The sequence below is a fragment of the Ruditapes philippinarum genome, unplaced genomic scaffold, assembly GCF_026571515.1.
Source record: "Ruditapes philippinarum isolate M1 unplaced genomic scaffold, ASM2657151v2 ctg604_1_1_1_1, whole genome shotgun sequence".
NCBI lineage: Eukaryota > Metazoa > Mollusca > Bivalvia > Venerida > Veneridae > Ruditapes > Ruditapes philippinarum.
Genome location: NW_026861800.1, coordinates 1 through 24,913, shown reverse-complemented (window position 1 = coordinate 24,913; position 24,913 = coordinate 1). Strand labels below are relative to the sequence as shown.

The 24,913-nt window shown below is 32.0% G+C and overlaps 7 non-coding genes across 7 annotated transcripts; all 7 read right to left on the bottom strand.

Moving 5' to 3' along the window:
• Positions 1-13,486: 13,486 nt before the first annotated feature.
• On the bottom strand, positions 13,487-13,559 carry Trnar-acg (transfer RNA arginine (anticodon ACG)). Its single transcript has one exon. It is a non-coding gene; the product is annotated as a tRNA-Arg (tRNA).
• A 991-nt stretch (positions 13,560-14,550) lies between these two features.
• On the bottom strand, positions 14,551-14,623 carry Trnar-acg (transfer RNA arginine (anticodon ACG)). The gene has a single exon. It is a non-coding gene; the product is annotated as a tRNA-Arg (tRNA).
• Positions 14,624-15,491: 868 nt separating this feature from the next.
• Trnar-acg (transfer RNA arginine (anticodon ACG)) lies at positions 15,492-15,564 on the bottom strand. Its single transcript has one exon. It is a non-coding gene; the product is annotated as a tRNA-Arg (tRNA).
• Positions 15,565-17,610: 2,046 nt separating this feature from the next.
• Positions 17,611-17,683, bottom strand: Trnar-acg (transfer RNA arginine (anticodon ACG)). The gene has a single exon. It is a non-coding gene; the product is annotated as a tRNA-Arg (tRNA).
• Positions 17,684-17,994: 311 nt separating this feature from the next.
• Positions 17,995-18,067, bottom strand: Trnas-acu (transfer RNA serine (anticodon ACU)). The gene has a single exon. It is a non-coding gene; the product is annotated as a tRNA-Ser (tRNA).
• A 1,244-nt stretch (positions 18,068-19,311) lies between these two features.
• On the bottom strand, positions 19,312-19,384 carry Trnar-acg (transfer RNA arginine (anticodon ACG)). Its single transcript has one exon. It is a non-coding gene; the product is annotated as a tRNA-Arg (tRNA).
• Positions 19,385-20,305: 921 nt separating this feature from the next.
• On the bottom strand, positions 20,306-20,378 carry Trnar-acg (transfer RNA arginine (anticodon ACG)). Its single transcript has one exon. It is a non-coding gene; the product is annotated as a tRNA-Arg (tRNA).
• Positions 20,379-24,913: the final 4,535 nt, after the last annotated feature.

Genomic DNA, 24,913 nt, shown 5'->3' with positions numbered 1-24,913 from the left:
GTTTTTTATGTGTTTAAAAGGAATGTCAGACATAATCCCCTTCGGACAAAATCCCCTTCACCTACCCGGACAAAATCCCCTTCATGGGTGGACATAATCCCCTTCATTTTTTGCAAGGCTGGACAAAATCCCCTTCACTACCCGGGAAAAATCCCCTTGTTTCATAGGTTTCTAATGTATTATTATGCTCCATAAAAATTGATGAATAATTTATATTATACTCCCTAAAAATTGATGAATAATGAACTTTTGTTTTTTTATTTATAATTATGTAGCAATAGTTACCTTTAATTAGTTTAGAAGTTTTCATTAAAATTATGGTAAATTATCAACTGCATAACACGGAAGACGGACAAAACCCCACCAGTTAAAACCCCACCACTCAAAATTTTATAGAGTGGACAAACGCACCACTAAATTTTATAGAGTGGACAAAACCCCACCACTAAATTTTACAGAGTGGACAAAACCCCACCACTTACCAATTATTGGGCAAGATTTGATGAATTGAAATATATATAATATACAGTACACATCTTCACATTTTATTTTTTAATTTCAATTTTAAGAGATTATACAAATAATTTACAAACTGTTAAATCAACATCAAAGAGCAGTCATTTATTTGAGACTGTGCCACATTTATGACCTTGAATTATCCATTATTTTTAGTTTCTTCAAATTCATTTCTTCAATTTATTTATATAGAAAATAAACTACTTAATAATCAAGAATGAAGCACATTTTCATCAATTAATGATTAAAAAATAGCACATTTTTATAGCACATTTTTTAATTTATTCAGTTCAGTCAATTTTCGTTCATTGTACTTCATTGTACTTAGTTTAAGTGGATACTGTGGCTGATAGCCTATAGAAACTCGGGTACGGTCTTCTCCTTATTGATGAGTTGTTCACACATTCTTTTGAGTTTTGCTGATGCACAATTGTTAGTTTTTTAACATGTTTACAAGAAAGTTTTGTCCACTCTATAAAACTGAAGTGGTGGGGTTTTGTCCACTCTATAAAATTTAGTGGTGGGGTTTTGTCCACTCTATAAAATTTTGAGTGGTGGGGTTTTAACTGGTGGGGTTTTGACCTACATTCGCATAACACATATTTGATTAGGCAATTTCTTTAAAAGTTTTAAATTGATTAGTATGAAGCCAATAATTGTTTCATTGATTGTATAAGTTGATAATTCTAATTGATATATACTATCCATTGTTACACGTGACCTTTGGTGTGAATGGACGTATTTTTAGTTGCTGTCGAATGTTATTATAAAAATGTAATTTAACATAGTTTTATGAGAAAATATGTGGAATAAAAGTAGTGTTTTAATGCTGATACAATGACTAAATCTAAAAAAGTGAATAAAAGGAAAAAGGGAGTAGTACAGACGAGGGATTGGAAAAAAAAGGAAAACTTTAAAAGCATGCGGAGGTCCGGCAGGGGCATCTAATGAAAACAATATTTCAGTAAGTGAAGTTTTGAATATTACAAACTCTGTATTATTTGATGACACATTATCTACACCACTACCGGTATTTGAAGACGATCACTTATTGTCGCTAAATGAAAGAGACCAATCACCTGGTAATGATGAGTCCATAACAACTTCAGACAAAAACTTTCAATCTAGAAAAATGGAGGCTGAAATTAACTTAAACCCAACTAATGCTGACATTTTATGTTATTTGAAGAAAATTGATGCAAAAATTGAAAACATGGATGTAAAGTTACAGTCATTAGAAGCATTAGAGAAGAAAGTAGACAGTTTTGAAAATGAGTTGAAAAAAATTTGGCTTCATGTGCACGACAGTACTAAAAGTAATGATGAAAAAGTTATGAAAATTGATGAAAGAGTACAAAATGTTGAGTTCGCCGTAGTCGATAAGGATGATCAAATCGAAAAACTTTTAAATGAGAACATTAAAATGAAAGATGAAGTTGTATATTTAAAATCACAATCAATGAGAAACAATTTAATCTTTGGCGGAATTAAAGAAGAGAAAAACGAAAAACCCGAAGAAACGGAACGTATACTTCGAAATCACCTGAAAGAAAAGTTAAACATGGCTGAGGAATATGTTAAGTCACTACAAATTGAGCGTGCCCACAGAATGGGTGTTCAAGGGCATGACGAAAGATCGTTTTGTAATCGCAAAATTGTTTGCAAATTTACATATTTTAAAGATCGGGAGTTCGTCCGAAGTAAAAGAAAGCTGCTCGAAAAAACACCCTACTTTTTACATGAACAGTTTCCCCCAGAAGTTGTACAAAAACGACGTAGCTTATTTCCTAAACTGAAGAAAGCCCGAGAGGAAAACAAAACAGCATGGATTGCCTACGACACGCTGTTCGTCGATGGTAAACCAGTCAAGTCAGCCTAGGAATTACCGGAGAGTGAGCTGAAAGTCTTCGCATGGAATTGCAATGGTTTAAGTGACGCTAAATTAAAAAATAAAGACTTTATTTCTAAAATTTCGGAAAATGATATATGTATTCTTACTGAATCCTGGACTGATGAAAATTCTAATATTGAAATTAATGGTTATACATGCTTTAATTTTTATAGAAAATTTAAACATAAAAGGGCTAAAAGAAACAGCGGTGGAATTGTTATATATGTAAAAAAACAATATTAAAAACGGAGTAACTATTGTAAGAAACCATTGTGACACAATTATATGGCTGAAACTGGACAGTGAGTTTTTTAAGACAATGACTGATATATATTTATGTGGAGTTTATATGTGGTTTGATGACTCGCCTATTGCGAGTATTGAAAATGTAGACTTATTTGAAATGTTAACTAATGATGTTTTTTATTTTGAAGACCTAGGTAAAGTGTTATTAGTAGGTGACTGGAATGGGAGAGTAGGTAATAAATCAGATTTTATAGTATGTGATAATAATGTAAAATATATCGATTCTGACGATTATTTTCCAGATGCACCATTATGCAGGGCCTCTTCCGATCCTATTGTTAACACGAGAGGTGAAAAGATCCTTGATTTTTGTAAAACTACTTGTATGAGATTAGCTAACGGTCGATTAGGTAAAGATTGTAACGTAGGGGCATTTACGTATTATAGCCGTCAGTCAAACAGTACAATTGACTATTTATTATTGAAAGAGTGCAATTTTCAGATTATAAGTGAATTCGAAATATGTCAATTTAATGAATTTAGTGATCATGCACCACTTTCGTTTACTGTTAAATACTTAGATACTAAATTTAATCCAAGAAATTTAGAAAGTGAGAGTACATATTTTAAATGGCGTGATGCTGACAAAGATAAATTTAGAAGGGGTTTATTAGGAAGAATGGCTGATTTAAACGATATTTTTGAGAGTTCTTCTTCGAGCGACATTGAAAATATTGTTTTAAAGTTTTCAAAGATCATTCAAGATGTAGCCGAGCCTCTTTTTAAGCGAAAAGGTAGAAAAAAGGGTGGAAACTCTGATTGTTCTTGGTTTGATGAAGAATGCTACGAAAAAAAGCGTAATTATCTTAATGCTTTGTCGATTTTTAATAATTATAAAAACGAAACTAACAGGCATATTCTATGTGACTTGAAAAAAGAGTTTAAAAACATTGTTCGTAAAAAGAAACGACAATATAGACTTAAAAGGGCACAAGAATTGTCTGAATTGAAAACTAGTAAACCAAGAGAGTTTTGGAAACATTTCAAAAAACGAAATGTATCACAAAGTTCGGATATACCTATTTTAGATTTCCAAAATTATTTTGCAAATATGTTTGAAGAAATAAGGGCTACAACTAATTTTGATGCAAATATTTCAAATGATAATATTGATCCTAATATTAGTAACCCTACTTTCGAAGAGCTTAATATTCCCATATCTTGCGAAGAAGTTAGAGATGCGGTGAAGCGATTAAACCGCAACAAAGCGTCTTGTCCAAGTGATGACTTGTTGAACGAATACTTTATATTTTCTATTGATATATTAGTAGGCCATATCACTGATCTTTTTAACAGAGTTTTTGATGCAGGCTATTTTCCACAAATATGGTCTGAAGGCTTTATTATACCTCTTCATAAAAAAGGTGATCATACTAATGTTAATAATTATCGTGGCATCACATTACTAAGTAACTTTGGGAAATTATTTATAAGTATCTTGACAAATAGAGTGGAAAAATGGTTTGATGAGAATAACATTTTGTCAGACGCACAATTTGGTTTCAGAAAGGGGTGTAGTACAGTAGATGCAATTTTCGTGTTACACAATTTAATAAACCATATGTTAACTCAAAAAATGCGATTACCTTGTGCTTTTATCGACTTAAAAAAGGCGTTTGACTCTGTGAACCGCAATGCATTATGGTATAAATTGTTTAATATGGGATTAGATGGGAAGTTACTTAGAACTTTTAAATCAATGTATTCAATTGTTAAGTCGTGTGTTAAACATTGCAATACATTTTCAGAGTTTTTCAATTTATCGGTTGGGCTACGACAAGGCCAAAATAATTCGCCCGCCATGTTTGCACTATTTTTAGAAGACCTAGAATTATTTTTACAAAACTCTGTCGATTGTGGATTGAATATATTTGAAATATGTATAGTAATATTGTTATTCGCTGACGATATGGTAATAATTGGTAACTCGCAAGAGGATTTACAGCAAAGATTAAACTCTTTATTTGAATACTGTAATCTATGGGGCCTAGAGGTAAATACCGCCAAAACTAAAATAGTTGTTTTTCGGAATAGAGGACCAATACTTCCTCATGAACGTTGGTTTTATAATAATGAAGCTTTGGAAATTGTTGACGATTTTAATTATTTAGGTGTAGTATTTAATTACACTGGGTCCTTTGTACTTCACAATCAATATCTTATAGGTAAAGCTTTGAAAGCAATGAATGTTTTAATATGTAATATTAACAAGTATGAAATATCCCCTTCTGTTTCCTTACAATTATTTGATGCTTTTGTCGGCTCTATCATAAATTATGCTTGTCCAGTCTGGGGATTTACAAAATCTAAAGATATAGAGAGATTACATTTGAAATTTTGCAAGTTAATTCTTGGTGTGAAAATAAGCTCCTGTAATGCAGCAATTTATGGTGAGCTAGGAAGATACCCACTTTATGTTAATAGATATGTTCACATAATAAAATATTGGTTTAAAGTGATACATTCAAGCAATATCATTGTTAAATGTGTGTATATAAATACATTAAATCAGTGTAAAAAAGGAGTAAAAAACTGGGCATATAAAGTAAAAGGAATTTTAGATGAATTTGGTTTTTCTGAGGTGTGGAATTGTCCTGAACTTTATAATCCAAAAGAATTTGTTAATATTTTTAAACAAAGAGTCATTGATGTTTTTAAACAAAAATGGTTTTCAGATATTGTTAATAATAACGTTTTAAATACATTGTATAGACATATCAAGGATAATTTTTCTATGGAATGCTATTTAGATAAAATCAAATGTATGAAATCAAGACAACAATTAACCCGTCTCAGAATATCTGCGCATAATTTAAGAATAGAATCTGGTAGATATGGTAGAAACAGACTTGAAAGACATGAGCGCATATGTCAACTTTGTAATACACAAGATATTGAAGACGAATTTCATTTTATACTTGTTTGTAATTTGTACAGGAAATACGCACTAAATTCATTAAAAGATATTATTATAAAAAACCTAGCATGTTTAAATTCATAGAATTACTTCAGTCATGTGAAAAGTCTATATTATTAAATTTATGTAAATTTATTTATTTTGCAAATAGTAAAAGAAAAGATATGTTGATAAGCTTAGGTTATACATAAATGTAATGTTAAAATGTTGTTATTATTTTCATAGATATTGTAAACGTTTAGATTTCGCTAGTAATTTTTATATTAAAATGAGATTATTCTGATATTAAAAATGAGATTATTCTGATATACATTTATTTTATACATTTATTTTATACAGAATCAATTTTTTTTTCGCAGCAATATATGTTCATTCTCCAATATACTGTAAATCTTTGAATTATATCATGTGTTTATCTATTTATAATATTTGATATATGTAATGTAACAAGATACTGTATTGTATACGTTACGAAATAAAATTTCTGTTCTACAATTTCTATTGATGAAAGAGTAATAATTTAATCAAACCAAGATCACTGCACTACTTGATTGATTGTTATGAATGCTTTAACAAAGCAATTTAAATGTGATTTAAATGTTGCTAATTGGATGTGCTTTTCTGCTGAAATATTTTCTCCTCATTTATACATTAAGATATTTACTACACAGCATAATGCAGTATGTTGCTCTCATACCCACTTAAAAATCAAAGCACAGAAGGCGCTGAATTTGTTTGGGTCTCAGAATGTAAGAAAGGTGCAGGTTGTGAGATTATATGTATAGTGCCACCAATGCTTTCCAGCGTTTTAATTGTAGTAAATTGGCTATAAGACTTATTGCAACACTGATATGCAATCCAATGTTTATTTGACTTAAACAATTTGAAAAAAAAATGAGTTGCCTTTACTGGGATTTGAACTCCAGGCCTCTCGCTTCATAGGCGAGCGCGAAAACCCTTCAGCCACGGTGAATTTATATGTGAACGACCTGAAGAAAACCATATTATTCTAAATTAGGGCTTTTAACGACTTTAACTGTTGTTTAACACAGATGTAAATAATCCTGGAGCTTACTATAAGCATGTATATTTATAAAGAATCAAAGGGATGCAAGTTCTGTGGTATTTTCTGATCTTTGCAATCTTAATCGTACTGTATATCTGTATGCATTTTCCTGTATAAGTTTATTTTTATGTATTATAATTCATTTTGCAAGGCACCAGAGTTTGATACATACGGAATTCTGCATAACTAGAGATGCATCAAAAAATCATTTATGTTCATTTTTTTACGACTGTCACACTTTATCCTTGCATATCATGGCTACTTCCTTAACAAAGACACTTAAAAAAGAATTTAAAAAAAATGTTTCCTCGACTTGGATTTGAACTCCAGACCTCTCACTCTGAAGCGAGCGCGTTACCCCTGCACCACGGAGAAGTTATACAAATAATTTCTGAATAACATCAAGTCATTCTAGATTTAGAACTTCCATTGCATTTCGGGTTTGTTATCCTTATTAATTTCAAGGTATTTTGTTCAGGATAAACCAGTTGTTTAAAATTGAATTAAATAATTTAGCGAAAATCTTCTCGCCCAAACAGTCCGACATGTAGAATCTATATATTCCACTACTCGGTTTGTGTAGTATCCGGTAATCGATATCGCTAAAAATAGTATTTTCATTGATAAAATCATATTCATCCGCGTAATTTGTGATTGTGCATTTATTGACAATTCTATTAGCCAACGCTATTTTTAAACTTTGAATGCGTTGTTATTTGTTGGATACTTGTAACAAAATAAAAATATTTCTTTCTTTTAAATCGCTAGTTTTAAGCTGTTTTGAGAACTACTTGTTGTTAGGTTTGTTGTGAACTTCTGTGTCAGAGATTGAATGTCCGCTTTGTATTTACTTAATTTCGATCAGAAAATACAATAAAACAATATTAGAAATCTTCGACCATTCGGGAATTATTTTGCTTGAAAATTAATTCGCCTGTTTTTGACCATCTTTACGCAGTGATCTCCCCTGAATTTTTCGGCGTTAGTGTACATATAAAGGGAAGTAACCGCTTCAAAAAAGTGGACTACTTTCGGCGTTTGCAATTAACAACATTAGACTCTGAAATTTCGCTACCATTATTTGTTTGGTCTGACGACCCAAACAAATAAAAACGAATATCCCTCTGAGGCGGATTTTGTCCTAGGTAGCAATTTTATGAAGGGGATTTTGTCCACTTCAAAATTTCACAAATGAAGGGGATTATGTCCACCCATGAAGGGGATTATGTCCGGATATACAAAAATACATGAAGGGGATTTTGTCCGAAGGGGATTATGTCCGTACTCCGTTTAAAAGATATGTATGGACATCACATGTAGGTGACATAAAGCAAAGGATATTAATTTGATCCTTTTACAAATTTACAAAAGTGATTAAACATTACTACTCTTCTGAACCTTGTTGTGTATATGAAAAGCTATGAATTCAGTATGCATGAATTATTTCATCTGTTATCAAATACTTTGTTATCACTTCAACAAATATAAATAAACATTAAAACAAACTCTTTTCATTTTTATTTAAAAGTTTATGTGTAACGGCGTCGACATTTTTTTAGCAGAAACATCCCTTGATGTCGCCCCAGCCAGTACCAACGAGTTTCATGTACTTACAGTATGTGTTACTGCATCGTGTCACCCCCTGTGGTGTGACTTTGGGGGTTATAACCGGTTATAAATAATTTAACGGATAACGTAGGGGTCTGAGAGAGAACAGCCGAATTATGACACTTTGTTTGATGCGCGTCAGACTAACTTAATTTGAGTCGGCATAACTTTCTTGATAAACAAGCATTTTACATGCGGTTTAAAGCACATGAAAGGAATTCAATTACGGAGGGAACCGTGTCAGGGATTTTTGTTTGCTCAATCAGCGACTCAATAATCTTTAATTACGTAATATGTATGGTGAAAAAAGTCGCATAAGTTGTTCAACAAGACGTCGACAGTAATTTGTTTTTAGAAAAGATAGAAAAAATCTGAAACTGTGTCCACCAGATATTATAATTATGTTTATATTCCAAGAGTTTGAAAACAAAAAATAAAAAATGACTTTGATATAACGATTTAACATTATAGATTTTTTTTATCAAAATCAATAAATTACAAAGACATTTCCTTTGAAATACGATATTTTTATGAAGATCAAAGACATTTAATGCACAAAATTTAAATATTAAATTAAAGATTACAAAGGGGTGGCAGGAAAAGAACTATATACAAAAACACATTACATGGAAACAGGTCATTGAATATCATCTGGCCTGATAGTGTAGTGGTTATGTTACTTGTCTTGCATACGGAAGGTTTTGAGTTCAAATCCAACAAAGGGGTAATACTTTTTTTAGGCCCTTTGTATTTTTTTTAATTTCTTTTTTCAATTTATAATTTTTTATACATGTATATATAATTCTGGATACGGACAAAAGCCCCCTCCTCGGACGAAAGCCCCCCCCCCCCCGTCTAAAAATGACAAGGTGGACAAGAGTCCCCCCCATGAATTTTCCACATAGGACAAAAGCCCCCTATAAAAAAGTAAAAGTAGGACAAAGCCCCCCCATTCATAAAAAGTAAAGGTAGGACAAAAGACCAGTCAGTTTAAGTTTATTTATACTCGGCGCCGGTATAACCATCTGTCCGAGAATATAGCATCCTTGCCGGTCCACTAAGGTAGTCACATCGGAGACGTCTTTGTCAAGCTGAATTTTCCTGTAGCCTATTCTTCGTTCGTTGGTGGTAGAGGAGTACGACAATACTGGCCAGGCATCAAGTTCCATACTGACGAAAACAAAAACGGCTCTCATTAGCGCCAACCCTCCAGAGTTAGTCACGACAGGTCAACCAATCACCTCTGGTACTTAAGATGACTTGACCTTGACCTGCCGTGTGCCTTTTCCTCGACGTGCACGCCTCTGGAGGGATTTGGAGAAGGTCAAAAGACCCCCATCAAATTTACATTTAATGACATAAGTACTTTCACAAGTTTTAGCCATTTTGATTGTGATGTATATGTTGTACACGTGATTAAACGAAAATGAACTATTTGAATTGAATTAACGAAGCTGTTCGTTGTGTATTTTCAATAATTATTTGTTATCTAATTTCATATAAATTGCCATAACTTATGTTAAATAAATATTATAAACACTTAAAATCTAAAAGTGGTTACCAGGCGTCTGTATAAAATATAATGTGAATTGTATATCATAAAACATGTTGCCGCCAACTTCACAAAAATGACAAAATTAAAAAAATCTCTGAAAGTGATTTTTTCTTTAGATATATCGTTTAAATAACAATAATTATCTTTAAAACTTCATTAAATGCCGTTTTATTGTTAAAAAAACATTTTTACAACATTAAAATTTTTGGCTGCTAGGCCGCCAGGCCGCTAGGCCGCCAACTTCACAAAAACGACAAAATTAAAAAAATCTCTGAAAGTGATTTTTTTCTTTAGATATATCGTTTAAATAACAATAATTATCTTTAAAACTTCATTAAATGCCGTTTTATTGTTAAAAAAACATTTTTACAACATTAAAATTTTTGGCTGCTAGGCCGCCAGGCCGCTAGGCCGCCAACTTCACAAAAATGACAAAATTAAAAAAATCTCTGAAAGTGATTTTTTCTTTAGATATATCGTTTAAATAACAATAATTATCTTTAAAACTTCATTAAATGCCGTTTTATTGTTAAAAAAACATTTTTACAACATTAAAATTTTTGGCTGCTAGGCCGCCAGGCCGCTAGGCCGCCAACTTCACAAAAATGACAAAATTAAAAAAATCTCTGAAAGTGATTTTTTCTTTAGATATATCGTTTAAATAACAATAATTATCTTTAAAACTTCATTAAATGCCGTTTTATTGTTAAAAAAACATTTTTACAACATTAAAATTTTTGGCTGCTAGGCCGCCAGGCCGCTAGGCCGCCAACTTCACAAAAATGACAAAATTAAAAAAATCTCTGAAAGTGATTTTTTCTTTAGATATATCGTTTAAATAACAATAATTATCTTTAAAACTTCATTAAATGCCGTTTTATTGTTAAAAAAACATTTTTACAACATTAAAATTTTTGGCTGCTAGGCCGCCAGGCCGCTAGGCCGCCAACTTCACAAAAATGACAAAATTAAAAAAATCTCTGAAAGTGATTTTTTCTTTAGATATATCGTTTAAATAACAATAATTATCTTTAAAACTTCATTAAATGCCGTTTTATTGTTAAAAAAAAACATTTTACAACATTAAAATTTTTGGCTGCTAGGCCGCCAGGCCGCTAGGCCGCCAACTTCACAAAAATGACAAAATTAAAAAAATCTCTGAAAGTGATTTTTTCTTTAGATATATCGTTTAAATAACAATAATTATCTTTAAAACTTCATTAAATGCCGTTTTATTGTTAAAAAAACATTTTTACAACATTAAAATTTTTGGCTGCTAGGCCGCCAGGCCGCTAGGCCGCCAACTTCACAAAAACGACAAAATTAAAAAAATCTCTGAAAGTGATTTTTTCTTTAGATATATCGTTTAAATAACAATAATTATCTTTAAAACTTCATTAAATGCCGTTTTATTGTTAAAAAAACATTTTTACAACATTAAAATTTTTGGCTGCTAGGCCGCCAGGCCGCTAGGCCGCCAACTTCACAAAAATGACAAAATTAAAAAAATCTCTGAAAGTGATTTTTTCTTTAGATATATCGTTTAAATAACAATAATTATCTTTAAAACTTCATTAAATGCCGTTTTATTGTTAAAAAACATTTTTACAACATTAAAATTTTTGGCTGCTAGGCCGCCAGGCCGCTAGGCCGCCAACTTCACAAAAATGACAAAATTAAAAAAATCTCTGAAAGTGATTTTTTCTTTAGATATGTCGTTTAAATAACAATAATTATCTTTAAAACTTCATGAAATGCCGTTTTATTGTTAAAAAAACATTTTTACAACATTAAAATCTTTGGCTGCTAGGCCGCCAGGCCGCTAGGCCGCCAACTTCACAAAAATGACAAACTTAAAAAAATCTCTGAAAGTGATTTTTTCATTAGATATATCGTTTAAATAACAATAATTATCTTTAAAACTTCATTAAATGCCGTTTTATTGTTAAAAAAACATTTTTACAACATTAAAATTTTTGGCTGCTAGGCCGCCAGGCCGCTAGGCCGCCAACTTCACAAAAATGACAAAATTAAAAAAATCTCTGAAAGTGATTTTTTCTTTAGATATATCGTTTAAATAACAATAATTATCTTTAAAACTTCATTAAATGCCGTTTTATTGTTAAAAAAACATTTTTACAACATTAAAATTTTTGGCTGCTAGGCCGCCAGGCCGCTAGGCCGCCAACTTCACAAAAATGACAAAATTAAAAAAATCTCTGAAAGTGATTTTTTCTTTAGATATATCGTTTAAATAACAATAATTATCTTTAAAACTTCATTAAATGCCGTTTTATTGTTAAAAAAAACATTTTTACAACATAAAAATTTTGGGCCGCTAGGCCGCTAGGCCGCTGGGCCGCCAACTTCACAAAAATGACAAAATTAAAATAATTTCTGAAAGTGATTTTTTCTTTAGATATATCGTTTAAATAACAATAATTATCTTTAAAACTTCATTAAATGCCGTTTTATTGTTAAAAAAACATTTTTACAACATTAAAATTTTTGGCCGCTAGGCCGCCAGGCCGCTAGGCCGCCAACTTCACGCCGCTAGGCCGCCAGGCCGCTGGGCCGCCAACTTCACGCCGCTGGGCCGCCAGGCCGCTAGGCCGCCAACTTCACGCCGCCAGGCCGCTAGGCCGCTAGGCCGCCAACTTCACGCCGCCAGGCCGCCAGGCCGCTAGGCCGCCAACTTCACACATCTGTTGTTTTCGGGTATCTGCACATAAGCTATTTATAGAATCCGGAAGATATACGAATATTCCGCGAGAGCAACGGTTATGTAAGTCCTGTAATATGAACAGAGTTGAAACAGAGTTTCACTTTTTGATGGTGTGTCCTAGATATAGAGAGCTTAGAAAAAAGTTTTTAAAGGGATATTTCTGTAGGTGGCCAACAATTAATAAATTTGAGTCTTTATTAAATTCTAAATCGAAAATAGAGCTAAACAACCTTTCGAAGTTTTTATATTTTGCAAATAAAGATAGAATATCTTGATAATATCATATTAACATCTAGATGTAGTATCAATATCATATTTAAGACATTTTGTGCAACCTGCTATTTCCTAAGTATTTTAAGACCTTTCAGGAAATAATGTTATTATTATTTTTTTCATTCCATGTCAGATCTCATTTTCATGAATGTATATATATGTTTTGTTTTTGCTATAAACATTGTAATAATGTTTTATTTGCAATAAAAGTATTTGTATTGTATTGTATTGTATTGTTTTGATGATAAGAGATGATAACTGATAAGCTCAGCTGTCTGTTGTTGTTTATTCACACATTGTTATGTAACATGAGGTGGTAAAGAAATCCCAGTGAGCCAGGTTACTTAAACAACATTATTGTCGTGTTTTCCTAAACAGATATTGTCTAAATTTCACGAAAATGCTTGAACAATTTCAGAATGTATTTACATTATTGACAAAATAGTTTCCTGATACAATTTATTAATGCATTCTTCATCGTTCTAAACGAAATAATCACTAATAATTAAGAGGGATCAAGAAATTTTCAAAACGTGTTAGTTAAAATGTCTATTAACAGAATAAATATATAAAAAGCAATCCGAATGAAATCATAACTATATCGGCAACGCACTGAAGAAAAAAATACTCGATCTCGGCAGGATTCGAACCTGCAATCTCCTGATCCGTAGTCAGGCGCCTTATCCATTGGGCCACGAGACCGCATATAGTGTGTAAATAAAAATGTTGCAATTATTAATGATAGACGAAATGCGTTTTTAAACAGATTATATGATTCAAGAAAAGCTCTCTTTGGGGCGTTTAATCGGACTTTGTTACTTCACATGGAGAGGTTGTAACACTGTCTATTAAAACAGCTTCATTTTCTTGTCTGAATATACAAGTACAATATATAACTTTCATGAAAATGTTCCTGATTGAAATTTACGTTTATTATTACCTAAAAATAGCTTTAAAAAAAATTTCTTCATCGTTCATTAGCAAATTATAATAATTGTTCCAAAACACATGAAAAGTCAAGTAACTATTCTTTTAAGATTAAACGTGTTTACATATTTTAAGGCCATCTAAATTAAAGGTCATAATTAATATATTTTCATATTTTCAGCGATAACCGGAATATTATTTACTGCAAAATATTCGATCACAACACAGAACTCGAAAATGCAATCTCCTGATCGGTGGTCAGACGCTTTATCCGTTGAGCTGGAAATTATCTGAAAATAATCTAAAACATTAACTCACAATAGTTTTGTTGGTGATAAGAGATGATAACTGATAATCACAGTTGTGTTCACACGTTGTTATGTAACATGAGGTGGTTAAATCAGGCTACTTAAACAACAACAACAATGGTATTGCCTTGTTTTCTTAGATTCCTACACAGATAGTGTCGAAAATGCTTGAATAATTTCAGAATGTATTAAATTTTATATTTTTGAACAAATAGGTTCCTGATACAATATATTTATGCATTCGTCATTGATGATAAGCTGTATAAGCTGAAGTCAAAATAAATATTCTGTTCTGCTCTGTTCTTCATCGTACAAATCGAAATTATCAGGGATCGAGAAATTTCCAAAATGTGTCGGTTAAAATTTCTTTTAACAGAATAAACAGATAAAAGCAAACCGAATGAAATCAGATATATTTCATTTAAGTATATCCGCAACGCAGTGAAGATAAAAATATTCGATCTCGGCAGGATTCGAACCTGCAATCTCCTGATCCGTAGTCGGGCGCCTTATCCATTGGGCCACAAGACCGTATATAATGTGTCATTTACAATGTTTTAATATTAATGTTAGACGAAATGCGTTTTTGTAGTTAGATTTATGAAACCATATAGGAAATAACAAAGTGTTCTTCAAGAAAAGCTCTCTTGATGCGTGTAATCGGACTTTATTACTTTGTAATAAAATCCCAGTAACTGTCAATAACAACAACATCATTTTTGTGGCTGAATATACAGTTACAATAAACATTCATGAAAATGTTCCTTATTGAAATTTACAATAATTATTACCTAAAATAGCTTGAAGAAATTTTTCTTCATCGTTTATTGGCAAAGTATTAATAATTGTTCCAAAACAAAATGAAGAATCAAGTAACTATTCTTTTCCAATTAAAGGTGTTGAGATATCTTAAGGTCATAAGAATTAATATATTGTCATTGTCAGAGATAACCGGAATATTATTTAATGCAAAACATTTGATCACAACAGATCTCGAACATGCAAGCTCCTGATTGATGGTCAGACGCTTTATCCGTTAAGCTGGAAATTATCTAATACTATTCTGAAACATTTACCAATAATAGTTGTGTTGATGATAAGAGATGATTACTGATAAGCACGGCTGTCTGTTGTTGTTTATTCACACATCGTTGCGTAATGTGATGTCTTAAGTCAGTCCCATTAAAAACATTATTGTCGAGTCTTTCTATAGAGATAGCGTCTCAAATTCATGAAAATGCTTGAATAATTTCAGAATTGAAAAAAAATAATAGTTTTCTGATTTGTAAATGCATTCTTCATCGTTCATAAGAGAGAACTTTCCAAAACGTGTTTACTGATGTATAAACGAAATCTGAATCAAATCAATATACAGCAACGCAGTGAAGATAAAAATATTCGATCTCGGCAGGATTCGAACCTGCAATCTCCTGATCCGTAGTCAGGCGCCTTATCCATTGGGCCACGAGACCGCTTGAATACACTGTGTTAAATACAATAATCTTAACGAGTATCACTGTTAGACGATTCGCGATTTTGATACGTTCTTTTTTTCTTTCTTTTTCTTTTTTTATGTGCATATATATCACAAGTTTAGATGTATGAAAACATATAGGATATAACACATTGTTCCTCAGGAAAAACTCTCTTGAGGCGTTTAACCGGACATGGTTCCTTTACATGGAGAGGTGGTAAAAGAAGTGTAATAAAACATTCTGAATATACAAGTACAATTTAACATTCATGAAAATGTTGTTATTGTTATTTACGTTAATTATTATCTAAATAGCTTGTGAAAAATATCGTATTCAGGGACATAATGGGCCTTTAACTATTATCTAAAAAGTTTGTTAATCAATTCATAGACAAATTATGAATGATTTATCAAACAAACTAATGTTATTTTTCTTATTTTCTCGGTAGCTTTCTCAGAAATATCATTCCTATGGACCATTCATGTTCTGTGTATATTTTGATTCCATTGTGTATGTAAAAATAAGAACGATTATATGAATTATTGTTTCCTGGATAATAGAAACATATTATATAATAATATATTTTAATATGTTAATAGTTGAAGATGATTGTTGTCTGAATATAAATGTATAGTTTACAATCTCGACATATTTTACGTGAAAAAAAATCAGTATTAAAATTTACGTTAATTATTACCTAAAATAGTTTGACAATAGCTCGTTCATAAGTAAATTATTGATAATTTGATCCAAAAACAAAATGAAGAATAGTTACGAATAAGCCTTTTGATACCATCTCTCGAACGTTACCATCTCTCGACCAAAGTGATACATTTCATATTTGACAAATCAAATTTATGTTGTGCAGCAAGGGATAGTTTAATTAAGTGACAAGCACTAACATTTCCTTTGTTTTGGCAAAGTTCCATTTTTACAGCTTCATTTTGACCATTTTAATAGCAGACGAAAGTTCAATTTTAAGATAATGGCAGCCTACTTTCATTTTTGAAATTGTGTATTTTTGTAAATTTACCACTTTACTAATGTAGATTTGTGGAATAAGTGAGATCAATAAGAATTCATTATTAAGCCTTCTTTCACGAAAATATGAGCGTAATTTTACTGTATTTTTGATTTGTTATATGAACTGTCGACATTGACCTAGTTTCTTGATTTATCGTTTTGTTCAATCAAATATTTAATCGAACAAGATAAATTAAGTTAAACACCACTAAATTTATGTATTTCTTCTATTGTTCTCAATATGCAATTGATTTCATTATCATGTTAAAAAGGGATAATCAAATTTTGGTTGATTTAAATAAAGCTGCCATTGATTTGTGAAGCTGCTGTATCTAAAAAACCAGATGAATACTCCAGGAATGTGACATGACATGAAAACTAATGAAAATGTGTTTGCTTTGTTCTATGTACAGTAGAAAACTTAATTAATGCTTATAGTTTCAATCTAAATGATCTCCTCTTTGTACATGTTATTCGTACACTACGAACAACTTGGTTCGATAATTGGTAGCAAGGGGTTAACTTTGTTCTACTAATCAAGCACCCCAACGAGTCCACAGCAGCCATTCTCAAAGGTATTGTTGCCAAATTTTAAATAGGTCAAAACAAAAACAACACATGCCTCTACAATCAAGAACTTTACTAAGTTTAAAGAAACTTAACATGCTAAAAATAATAACAGTTAAGTGAAATAATTGTTCGAGAGATGGTACAGCTAGTGTTAAACGTGTTTAAATATTGTAAGGCCATCTGAAATTTAAACTCATAATTGATATAGTTTCATAATCAGAGTAAAACGGAATATAAATACATGCAAAATAAGTTCCCTGATAAAATTTATAAATGCATTCTTCATCGTTCAAAGCGAAATTATCACTAATAATTAAGAGGGATCAAGAATTTTACAAAACGTGTTGGTTAAAATATCTATTAACAGAATAAACAGATAAAAACAATCCGTATGAAATCAGATATATTTTCATTTAAATATATCTGCAAAGCAGTCAAGATTAAAATATTCGATCTCGGCAGGATTCGAACCTGCAATCTCCTGATCCGTAGTCAGGCGCCTTATCCATTGGGCCACGAGACCGCTTTAATACAGTGTGAAAATAATTGACATGTATAAAATAATTGACATGTATTATCTCTTGTATTTGTATGTATGCAAACAGAGAATATGTAAATAAAACTTGAAACTTGTCAGAAACAATCTTATTAATGTTTATTAATGTTAAACAAAATTTTTTTTTTAATATTACTTAGAAATTTTAATGAACCAATATGAATGTATTCTTTATCGATCGCAGGTGGAATTATGCCAAAATTGTTTTAAAGGTATTACATTTTAAACGTGATTTGAATATAAAGTCAGATAAATGTTACTGAAAACATAAAATTATTCGATCTCGGCAGGATTCGAACCTGCAATCTCCTGATCAGTAGTCAGGCGCCTTATCCATTGGGCCACGAGACCACTTCGACATAAGGTGTCAAAATATGTTGTATATATTTATTACTGTAAGACGAATACATTTTTTTTTAATGCGTTTATTTAAGGTCGCCGCCGGAAAGCCCACATGGGCGACCGTACACTCAAGTCGGGCCATCCTAGAGCGTCCCGCCGAGATTTTTTCGTCGATTTTTTTCCAGCTTTATTGGTGGAGGAAGACCCCAGGTGCCCCTTCGCGCATTATTTCAGGCACGAGCGGGCACCTGGGTAGAACCACCGACCTTCCGTAAGCCAGCTGGATGGCTTCCTCACATGAAAGATTTCGACCCGAGTGAGGATCGAACCTACAGACGAATACATAGATATCACCAGCTTAGATATATGAAAACATATAGAAGATAACAAATTGTTCTTGTAGAAATCTCTCTTGAGGCGTTTAATATCCTTAAAATAGTTTCATTTTCGTGTCTGAATATATATGTACAATATACCATGAAAATGTTCCATATTGTAATTAATGTAAATTATTACCTTAATAGCTTGTGATAAAATTTGTATTCTGAGACATAATGGGCCTTTAACTATCACCTAAATAGTTTGTGATAAAATTGGTAATTGTATTCTTCATCAGTTTATAGACAAATTATGAATGATTGTATTAAAACAAACTAATATTTTTTTCTTATTTTCTCGATAACTTTCTCAGAAATTTCATTTCAGTGGACCCCTCATGTTCTTTTAAAATGTGATTCCATTTTATGTAAAATTTAGGACAATTATAAGCATTATTGTTTCCTGGCTAATAGAAACATATTACATAACAATATATTTCAAAATTATTATAGTTTAAGATGATGTTCACAGAATATAAATGATTTTAATACTGAAATCGCTAAAAATAATCTAAAAATGCTCGCCGAGGTGAAAATAATCTGAAACATTTACTGACAATATAGAGTTATGTTGATGATAAGAGATGATGACTGATAAGCTCAGCTGTGTGTTGTTTATATGCACATTGTTATGTAACGTTAGGTGGAAAAGATATCATATTACTAAGGACTATACAAATGACATATTATAATCATAAAAATGCTTGAATAAGTTCATTATTACTTTGGAGTTTTTATGGGGAAAATGTGATTACCTTCTTTATCGAGAAAATATGCAAAAAATGTTTTTAAGATATAAAAGTATAAATCATAATTCGAAGGTAACTTCAGAAAAAACTTTCACTGAAACATATTCGCAGTTAATATAAAAGTATACGATCTCGGCAGGATTCGAACCTGCAATCTCCTGATCCGTAGTCAGGCGCCTTATCCATTGGGCCACGAGACCGCTTACATACACTGTGTTAGATACAATCTTATAAATGTTTATTAATGTTAGACAAAATTCGTTTTTTATGAAATAGATTGTATGATATAAAAAATTATTCTTCAGGAAAAGCTCTCTTTGAGCGTTTTGATTGGACTTTGTTACTTCACATGGGGAGGTGGTAAAGTAATCCCAGAAAGTCTAATTTTGTGTCTGAATATACAAGCCATGAATATCAATGAAAATGTTCCGTATTGAAATTTATGTAAATTATTACCTAAATTTGCTTGAAGAAATATTTTCTGTTTCGTTCATCAGTAAATTATAAATAACTGTTCCAAAATGAAAACTCAAGTAATTATTCTTTTCCTGTTAAACGTGTTGAGATATTTCAAGGCCATCTGAATTTAAGAATATAATTGATATATTTTTCACTATCAGAGATAACCTAGATATGATTTAATGCAAAACATTCTATATCAACAGAACTCGAACATGTAGTCTCCTGACCTGTGATCAGACCCTGGAAATTATCTGACAATAATCTGGAACATTTACTGACAATAGTTGTGTTGATGATAAGAGATGATTACTGATAAGCACGGCTGTCTGTTGTTGTTTATTCACACATCGTTGCGTAATGTGATGTCTTAAGTCAGTCCCATTAAAAACATTATTGTCGAGTCTTTCTATAGAGATAGCGTCTCAAATTCATGAAAATGCTTGAATAATTTCAGAATGTATTTAAAATATTGAGAAAAAACAGTTTCTTGATAACATTTATAAATGCATTCTACATCGTTGTTAGCGAAGTTATCACTGACTGTATAAAAATAAAACTAAAAGAGATCAAGAAAATTCCAAAACGTGTCCGTAAAATATCTATTAACTGATGTATATGAAATCAAACTATATCAGCAACGCAGTGTAGATAAAAATATTTGATTTCGGCAGGATTCGAACCTGCAATCTCCTGATCCGTAGTCAGGCGCCTTATCCATTGGGCCACGAGTTCGGCGCCGTTATATGTCGCAACGCCGCTAAATGTCGCACTTACCGCTAAATGTCGCACCAATACCGCTAAATGTCGCAACTGCCGCTAAATGTCGCAAAATCATTTGCCGTTAAATGTCGCAATGTTAACGTTAAATGTCGCACGAATTTTCCGCTACCGTTAAATGTCGCAACACTACCGTTAAATGTCGCAAGAATATAAATTCATGTTAAAAATCATGATTAAAGGTAGTAGTATTTTAATTTAAAACGCTCTCATAGTAATTTTTTACTGTAATTGCCATTTAACAAAAAGTATCTTTGTTTTAATGTTTTCTTTATGAACCTAAATATCGAGGATTAAGCTGCTATATAATGTAATATTGACGCTAGAAAGCGTATTCTAGAAAGATACAATTGGAATTCAAGTCTCAATAGATAAAGTATTTGTTCTTTTGTCTCCCTTTTTCATTTTATAACCCTGATTGACAACATCTTAAAAAGTATTATTGATATTGTCGCGATCAGAATTCGTTTTATGTTATTTCATTGATTTGAAGACCTTTTTTTCTATTGCTAGTACTAATAGTAATACAGTCATACTAGGCGGTTTAAGCCCCATTTACACAGTCCCGGTTTGGTGTCCCGGTTTTGCCACGGTTTAGTCAACCATGATCAATCCGTGGTAAACCGGCGTTGGGTCGTTGAACTTCCGTGAAGTAAAGGGACAAACCATGGTGAACCGGAACAAACTGAGAGATCACCACGGTTGTCTTCAAATGTTTAATACAACCGGGGCTCACCGGCCCTCGCCGAGAGGAAGCCCAAATCCGTGTTCTATCGGCTTGGAACAGGGAATTGCCGGGAAACCACCGTATCTATACTGCATCCATACCGTGACAAATCGTAGTAAACCGGGATGCGTGTCAATCTATATCCAAACGGCAAAGTCCCGGTGATGACACGATGTTGCCACGTAAAACAGCAGAGCTACGGTAAGAAGCCAGGGTACATTGAGGTCACTGGCAACAACGCTCCGGTTAGAGCCGGTAATGTCCCGGATATTTCAGACAAGTACGGTTATACAACGATGATAGACGGTGGTGTAACGACCTCATGCCGATACAGGAAATTTAAAGAACAGGAATATATAAACTTGAAGTGTTACTTTGGATCATTTTGTTAAGGGAAGGAACTTCCATCCCCTTTCCTTCGGATGGCATCTCTGCTGTCTTTTAACAAATGACTGATGTCAACGTGATCAGTCAGTTTTATTCTCATAAACTTGAACAGGAAGCATCGGTGCCTTACCAGGGCGTCAACGGCAAAGTACCGGCATCACCAATAGCATTACCGTGGCAAAAACGGCGATTGGTCGGATGGACCGTGATGAAAAACCGTTTTCTAGTCGGGTTTCCAACGAACCAAGCGGAATACACCGGTTTAGCATCGGCGCTTATCGTATAAATCCGGTGCTATATCGGGTTCTGAACCGGGAATACACCTGGGCTCTGTCGGGATGTGTAAACACAATTTGATTTTCTCAGAAAAACACCACGGAACACCTTGGTCACCAGCTTAAGACACAGTAGCGATACCGTGGCCATTACCGGGACAGTGTTAATTTTGGGCTTTATCAAACGGAACCTGCTACATTTTCAATTTTGCCGTTTTGGACTTTCTTTAGGGGTTTCTTTTTTTCTCTATTTTATCAATGACTGATGTTCCTCAACACACATCTGAACAACTTAAGTATGCAAGGAAAATATATGTCACTCAAAACCCACTGATCGGGAGCCCAAAAGATATCCAAACAATTTCATACAGTAAACCAGTGACAAACAATTTTAAGCTGATGCTTTATTAAAGATTATACTTTGAAGTCGATAAAAATAATTTTTAATTGTGGTTACTTTGTTTCCAATATGTTTGTGTTAAACAAAAACCGCAGCCCAATGCATTTTAAATTTTAATAGATAAATGTACAGTTAATTTTCAACATGTAAAAGTCAAATTTATTTTACTTGAGCTTATCGTTATTTTAGGAGCTTCTTTTATTAATCAGGGTTGCTCTAAATTTTACATAATTAATGTACATCGGTTTTATTATTTAAGATGTGCAAAACCCCTCGCGGGACGTAAAAAAATGGTTAATTCTTGGGTTTTGACATTGCTTTCTTTTGAAATGTTCAAACAGTTTCCAAATGCAATCACGGCGGAAACGATATTAGTTTGAGTTTTGATATGATTGTATATCATATGTCATTACTTTCAGCTATTGTTTAAGGCCGCGTCTACACCTATTCAAGTTTCTTACATGTCACATTTAGATAAGCTAAATAAATGGCCCTTTCAACATTTTTTCAGGCACAATTTTTACTGAAATGTCTCATTAAGGCCGTGTCTACACCTCTTCAAGTTTCTTACATGTCACATTTAGATAAGCTAAATAAATGGCCCTTTCAACATTTTTCAGGCACAATTTTTACTGAAATGTCTCATTAAGATAGCCCAGGATTTATACCTTTGTCTTTGCAAGACTATCATGTTTCTGTAAAATATGTGAAAAAAGCGGGAAAATGATGCAATTAGCTAAAAATGAAATGCGTTCATTCTTTCTTAAAATGGAAAAAAATGTGACAAAAATTTGTTTTGATGCAAATTCTTTATTCGATGAAAGTTATTCACTAATTGAATTGAACAAGATCATTTTAAATCCATTTTGACTCTACTTGAAAAAGAGCTCTTTTTCAGTTTTTTACAATGTATTTATCTTTATTTATTTTTTTAATTTTGCTCTTCTGTGTTTCAGCGTATTGATTTGTTCCTTTGAACAAGACATTGTAATCATTTATTGAAATTCAAAGGGCATGTACACTGAATCAACAACGTGTTCTAACTTTCTTGCAAGAAATTATCTTCATGGATGTCACATAATTTCTCGTTAAAAACCATTCAAGTAGGGTGTCTACACTATCCAATTCAAGAGAATATGATACTTGCATTCAAGACTTGGATAGGTGTAGACGGGCCGTAAAGATAGCCCAGGATTTATACCTTTGTCTTTGCAAGACTATCATGTTTCTGTAAAATATGTGAAAAAAGCGGGAAAATGATGCAATAAGCTACAGAATGGAGTAAATGAAATGCGTTCATTCTTTTTTAAAATTGAAAAAAATGTGACAAAAATTTGTTTTATGCAAATCTTTTATTCGATGAAAGATATTCAATAAATGAACAAGATCATTTTAAATCCATTTGACTCTACTTGAAAAAGAGCTCTTTTCATTTTTTTAACAATGTATTTATTTATTTTATTTTTTTTTTTGCTCTTCTGTGTATCAGCGTATTGATTTGTTCCTTTGACCAAGACATTGTAATCATTAACTGAAATTCAAAGGAAATGTACACGGAATCAACAACAAAAAAAGTCAGAAAATAAATAAAAAATAATCAGCACTATCAAACCTTCGGCACATGTTTGTGTCAAACTGGTTTATCAGTGTCTTGACAGCCAAAAACTTCTAGAAAAATAGAACGTGTTTCTAACTTTCTTGCAAAAGGAATTATCTTGTTGAATGTCACATATTTTCTCTTTAAAACTCATTCAAGTAGGTGTCTACACTATCCAATACAAGAGAATATGAATACTTGCATTCAAGACTTGGATAGATGTAGACGGGCCCTAACGCAATACTTTGCATTATATTCATCAAAAGGTATAAGGGGCCTCCGTGACCAAATGACAGCTAACTATTTACTCCAGAGAAATGATTTTTTTTTCATTAATGAAAAAAGTTAAACGTGTCGCGTTGGTTAACCTTTTTGTTATGTTTTCAATTATGTTTTCGTCTTGATTAACCTTTTGGTTACGGCTTATGCTCAAAAATTTTCAAACATATTCACTTAAAGCATAAAATACTTATTTTAAATATAAAAGTAAAATGCATTTCTAAAGGGAATTAAGATGATCTTGAAAGGCATTCTCCCTTTTTATATTTTTCCCCAAAACCATCACAAATATATTCATTTCAAACTTGAAATATTGATTTGAAAATCAAGACAAAAAATTTCATTTTAACAGAATCGGCAAAACGTGAAAAAACATGCCACAATATGAAATGCACGGTCAACACGAAAAAACGAAGACAAGCTTGTTTATTTGAAATGGGAAATGTTTTGGCCCTTTTTAAATCTTTTCATATAGCATTTGTATAGTATCCTTGTCATTTAGATTCCGATCCCCGTCGGGTGTTAATAAGCGAATTTTTACGATTTGCCGAATCATATTTTATGCCCGGGAGTTGAGTAAAACAAAGCAAAAAAAGAAAAAAGCACAAAAATTTTTTACATTTTTCCCTTTTCAAAAACTATTTACGCTTGGGGATTAGGGGAATGATATTTTACTCGTCAAGTCTCTTTATACTAGAAATTCTCGGGAAAATTTTTTAAATAAGATTATTTTTTTTTAAAAACATACCGTCAGATTCTAATCAAATTTTAAAAACCCTTTATTTTTTAAAAACTTTTAACTTTTAAAAAAAAAATTAATATTTT